Genomic DNA, 8,020 nt, shown 5'->3' on the forward strand with positions numbered 1-8,020 from the left:
GGTCACCTGGCCTACTGAATCTCCTCAAACTGATTTCTGAAGGTGATAATATTTATGCCCTCCAGAACCATCAGTTCTTCCAGAAGTTGGCAAGGATGTTTAGGCACACTGAAAATCTTACAGCAGCAGATAAAGGCCTGAAATGTTGAACACTGTCCACTGTTCGTCCACATTTATGGATGTCCACGAAGCAAGACAACAGCCAATTTAGGGGCAAAACTAAGCACAGAAAGATCAAGTTCTGAGGCCATGGAAAATTAAACACCACCAGTAATAATGGATGGAATCCAAGCGAATATTTATGCCTGTGTAAGTGCATTGGCATATCTCAATGCTGCAAAGAGCCACTAATTAACAATTCCCTGTTTGAATTTCTAGTAAATTGCATTACTTGACATGGAGAATTCCCAGGGGGTCTGTGAAAATGCTACAAGGAGAAAAAAGTCACAACATATTTGTCTGGAGTAAAGTAAAGTAATCCAGGTGTGTATGAACAAGGAGGATACCTTTGAATATAAAAGCATTAGTAATATGTCTCTTATATAATTAATAAATACATAATGTATTATAAATCTATTATTGTAACTGGAAAGCTGGTATGTGATTTATTTTCTGTCTGAACATTCATATAAGCAGCAAGTTGTTTCCTAAATTCAGGTACACAGGAAGTTACTTTATACCAACTCAGACTACTCATCCATCTCACCCAGTAAGGTTTACACTAACTACCTGCAGATCTCCCTAATTCCACACAGAGGTTTTTCCCAGAAGCACTGTGGCTAATACTTCTGGCACCTTTTGCAAGAGCCACCGTCTCCCACTCACTCTGTCGGGAGCTGAGGGTACAAGCCCCCCACACTAAAAGTAATCTATGTGCTGTCAAGTCTGAAACAACTTATAGTGACCCTAATATGGCTTTCAAGATAAGCAAGATATTTAAGGAGTGATTTTACCCATTCTATTCCCCCAATGAGTTTCCATGACCAAGTGGGGACTCGAACTCTGGTCTCCAGAGTCCTAGTCTGTCACTCTGTTAAGGATACCACACTGGGAATAGAAATGTGGAAAATGTGCTGTCCCTCTAAAAGAGATACAATTTATGCTTTGAAAAATGTGGGAAACAGAAGAAAAAGAAAAGAAAGTGAATACAGCTACTGTTTTTCTTCTTATTCACCAATAGATTCACCTCTAGATATGGTGCCCTGTGACAAAGCTCCAGTTGCTCCACTAAAACTAGAGCCTTCTTTCCCAGTCCTACTTGGAGATGGCAAGTATCAAATCTGGGACTGGCTGCATGCCAATGATGTGCTCACCCCTAAGTTACAATCTTTTGCAATGTACACACTGTATTAGTACAATACTAACATTAGAGTGCTAGCTAGGATGTGGAAATCCAAATCCAACCCAGACAGGATCAGAAGACGACTATAAGTAAGCCATTATTTTTCACCAGCAACATGCTTACAATGATAAGCTCCCTGGAGAAAGAGCAAAATACAGATATTCCCCAAGCAGAGGCTGAGTTGTGCTCATGAACTGGTAAGCTTCAACTTTTAACCTGAGACAGGGGTGGGAAACTTTTACCAGGTGGTAAAACTGATTTTAATTTAGAAAAGAAATGTGTCAATCATTAAAAGAAGAAATTGAGCTATTACTGGGAAGAAAGCATGCGTATGACTTCTATCCAAGTCAGTTGCCAAAAATGTCTATTCCACTTTGCATCTTATTAGGAGAATACAAACTAGTTTGTGTGACAATTTGGAAGCTTATAATTTACTGGAAGGAAAACTGGCAGATGACAGACTTCCATGCAACGATCAGTAGCAGATTGCATAAAAGAAAACAACAACAAAATACTACTGGTTGTATTTTCTGCCAACACAAGTATATCTAGCAAGATTACTATCAATTATCTCTCCATGATAAAAGCAATCATCTGAGATCATTAAGTAAAGGTACAGCATTTGAAATAATTGGCCACCAAAAGCATCCAGCAGTATACAGAGAGGACAATGAGTCAGAGGGCACTCGTCTGCCCTAAAGATTGAAGGGAAATCTTTCAGACTGCCGAAACAACATGACTCGGTTCCTTTATGTACAGGTAGAATGGTATTACACATCCAAAGTGATTGCTGTGCCAAAGGCCAGAGCAAAGAAGATAGTTGCCGTTCACCATTATACATATAGCTTGTGTCCTCAACAAGATTGCAGCCAAGAAATCAGAAGGAGACTGAGACTTGGAAGGGCAGCAATCAGTGATTTAGAAAAAAAATCATCAAGTAAAAGTATACATCACTGGAGATCAAGACCCAGATAATCTATACTTTCATATTTCTCATCACTATATATGTGTGGAAACGTTAGGCGGTTAAGAAAGCTGACAGGAAAAAGATTAATTTGAAATGTGGTGCTGAAGGAGAGCTTTGCAGATACCCTGGAACGGCAGAAAGACAAACAAGTTTATCAAGCTTGAACTATCTCTGGAGGCAAAAATATTGACATTGAGAATGTCCTACTTTGGTCATATCATGAGAAGTCAGGATTCCCTGGAAAAGCCAGTAATGCCAGGAAAGGAGGAAGACAGCAGAAAGAGAGGAAGACCAAGTACTGTACAAGATGGATTGACTCCCTAAAGGAACCCACAGGCTTGAATCCACAAGAGCTAAGCAGGTCTGCAAAGGATAAGAGATCACTCATCCATTAAGTTGTCATAAGTCAGAAGCAACTTGATGGCATATAACAACAAAAATCTCTACAATAAAATAAAAACTGCATAGTTTTTGCTTTAACGCTGTAAATGAAATCCCATCATTACACTACAGAGCTACTCTGCAAAATGTGAGAGTTCAATCCAGATATATTCAGGATGTTGAGATGCTCTAAAACTGATACGATAGTAAGAGATTGCTTCCTCAGATTCAAAGGAGTAGGGATGATGGGAGAGAAAGGGTGATTCACCTTGCTGATTACTGAAATGTTGTGTTTTTCTTCCACATTTTATCTGACAGTTTGGTGCAAACACAGAAGTAAGGTTTACTGAAGCCTACCAAAACAGCTTCATTTTGAAGAGAAAAGCACCTAACATTACCTTATAGGAGCTACAATTCAATTCTGAGTTACAGCCCAGTAGGCCACCATTAATCCCAATAACTACAGAAAACCAACAACTCCCGAAGATCCCACTAAATCCTAAACGCAAACATCATGCTACGGTTTGGCTGCTCAACAGCCCCAGCCACTCAGCCCTTTTCTTGGCTGTCCTCCCAGCTCTGTCATTGTCTCTTCATTCCAGTTTTCTGGCTTGACACATCCTCTCTCTCTCTCTCTTTTTCTTCCTAAAACTAGATTTGTATACTCCGATTCTAACTTGTGACTTGTGTATACCAGCTCTGATCCACCCCAACTCTACCCTGGGTGAGACTGTAGCTCAGAGATGACCAATTCCCCCCTGTTCAGTCCCTGGAAACCTGACCGAAAAGATCTCAGCAAGGGGGAAGATTCCTGGGGACAGCCTATACCAACTATTGAGCTGGCAATGTACAAAGGGAGATTCCTGTATCTGCATGTAATGCACACATGCACGGAGAGGGCTCCTTTCAGCCTTCTATCCCTCCCACGCAGGGAGTGGTATTAGGTAGCATTGTACTGCGCCATTTGAAGCAGTTAGCCTGCATTTACATCAGGCTAAACAGGGGTCACTATAAACTCATCTTGCAGCACTTTATAGAGGGGAAAGATCTTTTATTGTCAATTCAGAAAAAAAATAATCAAGGTCTTTTCTCTTGGCTTCATTCAGTTGAGAACAAAATCAGCTCTTCTATCCTGGCTATGTCAGAGACAGGCGCAACTAAAAGGAGCATACCCACAGAGCAGGAGACCACATAGAGAAGACAGAAAGAGGCAGAGGATGCTTTGGTTGTAGAGGCAGGCACACAAACAGGCACAAAACAGGAAGGGCAGCAGCAGAAGGTAGGAAGAAAGGAACTTTCCTGACACTGTCCCTTTCCCTAGCAGCCAATACTAACAGATGGAAGTTTTCCCAAAATAAGGTTGTGCTGGGTTTTTTTCTTCTTCTTCTTCTTCCACCTGTCATAAGACTGGCAGAAAGTCAGACAGGATTGCCTTGGCGCTAATGGGGGAGGGGTGAACAGGGGGTGCTTCCATCTGCTACAGAGAGATACACAGCCAGCCATTTGGCAGCCCTGATTATCAAATGTGTCAGACTGCAGGGGTTCTGCAAAGCTATCCAGAGCAGGAGTTCATGGTGTCAGCTGAGGGTGGCATGGGGAGATTTCCCGGGAGAGCAGAATGGCTGGAGACAACCTCTTCTGCCAATGTCTGAACAGCACGATCCTGTCTATGTCTATACAAAAACAGCCTGCCCGGATTCCAAGATGAGTAAGAGTGTATATAAGGTTGCCCCCTTAGTTTGGAGAAATCAACTCTCAAATTATGACTTAAAGCTACTTCTACTGCCTTTGGGCTGCATTCCAAAATCTTTCAAAAGAGCAGTCTTTGTGTAGTTGTTTTGGGGTGTTGTTTATTTGTTTGCTTGTTGTTTTTTAAGCATTTGACTCTTATCATAATGCTACAGTATTTGTAACAGAAAGCCCTTGGGAATAATAATACAGTATTCCTTAAACAGGGCTGGACACTATCCTTACTGCCAGTCCCCAGCAGGTTTTTCGATAATGGAGGATGCTCCATCAAGCTTGATTCCTTGCATTCTAGGATGAATATTCAAGATTGCTAGTGAAAAGGGATGGCTAGCTTCCCAAACTCATCATCTGTATACTGAAAGGGAGGCAAAAAAGCACTTTCACGGGCTCCAGGCTGCCTCATTTTGTTGAAATGTTCTGTATTTCTTGTTCTCAACCCACTTTACAGTGAGAAACTGGAATTGGTAATCTCGGTGTCTGCGATTACTGCGGCTGGGGAGGGGAGGGGACAGAACGGGAGAAGAAGAGGGAGGTACTAATACCTGTGATCTAGTGAGCGTCTGACCGATATACTAGCAAGGTGCAGGGAAAGTATATATCGAGGAGTGCGCTGGGGCAGACTGGGGTGGGGAAGAGATATTCCGCTTTCTGGCTGTTGATTAGCGGCAGAACAAGTTCCACAAGCATGCCCTTTCTCCTATTTTCTCTTCTTCTTCACCTGCCCTCTTTAGGCGGGCACTGCCCCAACCTGCTGCCATTCCCCACTACACTCCTTACTGAGCGGATCGGTCCTCGTCAGAAGAACCACCAGCTATCCTAGCCCGACCTTGGCGTCTTTGTCCAACCCATGCAACCCCGAAGACTGGGAGTCTCATTCTTCCGCCGCCGCCGCCGCCCCCACCCCGCGGGAAGCCCCCATCTCTTCTTCCCCACCGACCACTGCAGTGGCTAAACATTCCTCCACACGCCCTGCTTTGCAACACGTGTTGCCCGCCGCCAGACCTTTCAGACCTCCCTCCCCTCCTCGCTGGGGGCTGATCACGAAGGCGGCATCCATGGGGAGAAAGGAGGGGCCCCCGTCCCGACGCTCTCCGTCCTGCCGCGCCCCTCGGAGGCGACTGATTAGCTGGCATTCTTCAAGCTTCCTCTCGCCTGCCTGCCTGCCTGTCTTGCCTTCCTCTCTCCCTCCCTCCCTCCCTCCCCCACCCCCCACCCACCCGCGCCTTCTTCTGCAGCATCTGGCCGCCTGGCCGCCAGCAGTCCATTTGTCAGGGAGGACCAGGAGACCCTGGCGCGAAAGAGGGAGGGAAGGAGGGGGCCTCCCCTTTTCAAATTAAACCTGAAACGGTCCACGGGTGACACACAGACCCCGTATTGTGCTCCCGCCCGACAAAGAATCAGGTTACTGTGCTGAAGCCTCAGGAGAGCCGACCGACCCAGAGCACAGCGAGACACTGGATCCCATTGAAATGCCCACACCTCCCTCCTCCGCCTCTCCATTTTGGGGACTAACTCCCGCTTCCCCTCCAGCCAGTCAGGGACGAGGGCAAGACGCGACCCTCGAAGCGCCGGTTCTCACAGACTTCAGGACGCGCGCACGCCTCAACTCCGCGTATTTTACTCCACGAGCCACACTCCCGGATTTCCACAGTTTTCCCCCTCCTCCGGCTACCGCCCCCGTTCCGTTTAACGACGGAACCTGCACACCGGCTGCCTCTGTACCCAAGGAATTCCGCCCTCCTCCGCCTCCGTTGACAGAGAAGTGGTGTGATATTGGGGGTGTCGTCGCCTTGAAAACGGCGAGGCAGGCAGGCAGGCAGACCGATCAGGCACCGTCACATTTCTGGCGGCGGCGGCGGTGGCGGGAGTAGGAGAAGCAGCAGCAGGAGGAACGGTTTTAAAAGTTCAGTTTCGACATCACCAGAAATTTGAGAAATAAACGCTGGGAAAAAAAAGAGGACTTTCGACGTCATCCTCTGCCGGTTTCAAACAAACAAACGAAATCACAACAGCAAAAGCCAGTGAACAACCACCATGTTGTAAGCTACGTTATTTAAGGAGATAAAAAACCCACAACACCATCGCACCTCTAACTTTCCACCACACAGAAAGAGACGGAAGATACTTTTTTTTTAGTCGTTACCTCGTCCCCTTTCCCCTACACAAATATTTTTCCCTTTCAGAAAGCTAACTTGAGCGGAGGAAACATCCTAGATTTTCCCCAGGAATTACAGGCAGAGGAAAAGCACCAAAAACAAACAAACAAACAAAAAGCCGAAACGAAAACAAACCCTAAACCAAACAAACAAAAAACCCTCCCAAAAGGACAAATCGGGCCCAGGGAATTTCGGTGAAATAAATACCTTTCAGTCGCCTTTAGATTTCCTCGGCAAAGGACAACAGCGATCCACTCCCATCCACCCCGCCCAAACCCGCCTTCGCCTCCCCTCCCCTCCCAAGTTTGCCTCTTGCAAAAGAGCACCAGAATCAGGCATGGAAAATAATATTTGCAACAGTTTTCCGTCCTCTATTTCCTCACCCGGAGGGGAGGCGGCCGACTCGAGCCTCCAGGCCCGGAAGAACGAAACAGAAAACGACCCTACAGGAAGAATGGCCAAGGGCTTACTTTTTGTCCCTCGGGCGCGCGAGGAGAAGCCAAGACTGTTTCTCGCCGACGACTTTGGCGACCACCCGGCCAGCAGCCCCGGGGGGGGGGAGGAGCAGCAGCAGCAGCAGCAGCAGCAGCAGAGCCGCTCCCCACGCCGGCGACTTCGGTTCGGGCGAAGGAGCGGCAGGCTCTGCGAAACACGCGCGCGCAAGCGGCAAGCGAGGCGGGCTTGGCGCGACCCAAGCGGCGGCTCATACGGCGCGGCGGCTCAGGCTGACTTTCCTCCGCCTCCAGCCACTGAGGCTTCCACAGGCTGGGGAAAACCCCTGGCTTTCCATGGACGGGGAGGGGTGGGGTGGGGAGGAGGAGGAGGAGGGAGGGGAAAAGAGGGCGGAAAGGAGGAGGGGAAAGAGCCTGGGAAGCTTCCCACTTTTTGATCCCGCGGTACCCGAAGTTTAGAGCAAGGAGGAAGAGGTGGGAGAGGCAGGGCTCGTTTTCTCTAAGGCGTCGGGGCTGTGGAGCCCACTCGTGAGGGGTTTGAGGTAATTAATCTGCAGAAACATGGGTCCCCCTCAGCAAGGTCGCCCGCCCGCCGCCTCTGCCTCTTCTTCTTCCTTGCGTCGCGTTTTAAATCCAGCCTTTTTGCAAGTTGAGTCCCTCCTGCTCTGAGCGGAGCGGGCTGAAGAAAAACCTTGTCATGGCAACGCCACTGCCTAACCCTGCCAGATTCACCCTCCCCACCACAGACAAACACACACACACACACACACACACACAGCGCCGCCGAAGGCGGAGGGAGAGCGCGGGAGGAGGGAGGGCCGCTCTTAAGGTGGCGTCACGTTCAACAGGCGCGGCCGCCCTTGCCTTTTTAAGGCGGAGAAAGAAGGCGCTGCAGAGCCCGGAGAGGGCGCCCGCGCCGGGAATGGCTTTCGCCTGAGCGTCTGCAGGCAAGGTGTGAGGGGAAAAACGAAAG

At 47.9% G+C, this 8,020-nt stretch overlaps 1 protein-coding gene across 15 annotated transcripts in view; it reads right to left on the minus strand.

The window, feature by feature from the left end:
- Positions 1–7,205, minus strand: part of ATP2B4 (ATPase plasma membrane Ca2+ transporting 4) — a 197,221-nt gene extending 190,016 nt beyond the window's left edge. For 3 of the 15 annotated variants that reach the window (XM_078391945.1, XM_072997341.2, XM_072997348.2), the window contains exon 1: positions 7,066–7,205. The gene's annotated coding sequence lies outside the window, so the exon portion shown is untranslated. Of the gene's footprint in view, positions 1–6,802; positions 6,933–6,978 lie in introns of those variants that run through there. The other 12 variants (XM_078391943.1, XM_072997344.2, XM_078391941.1 and 9 more) reach the window with 8 other exon arrangements.
- Between the last annotated feature and the right edge of the window lie 815 nt (positions 7,206–8,020).

This window comes from Pogona vitticeps, chromosome 4, assembly GCF_051106095.1.
Source record: "Pogona vitticeps strain Pit_001003342236 chromosome 4, PviZW2.1, whole genome shotgun sequence".
Classification (NCBI taxonomy): domain Eukaryota; kingdom Metazoa; phylum Chordata; class Lepidosauria; order Squamata; family Agamidae; genus Pogona; species Pogona vitticeps.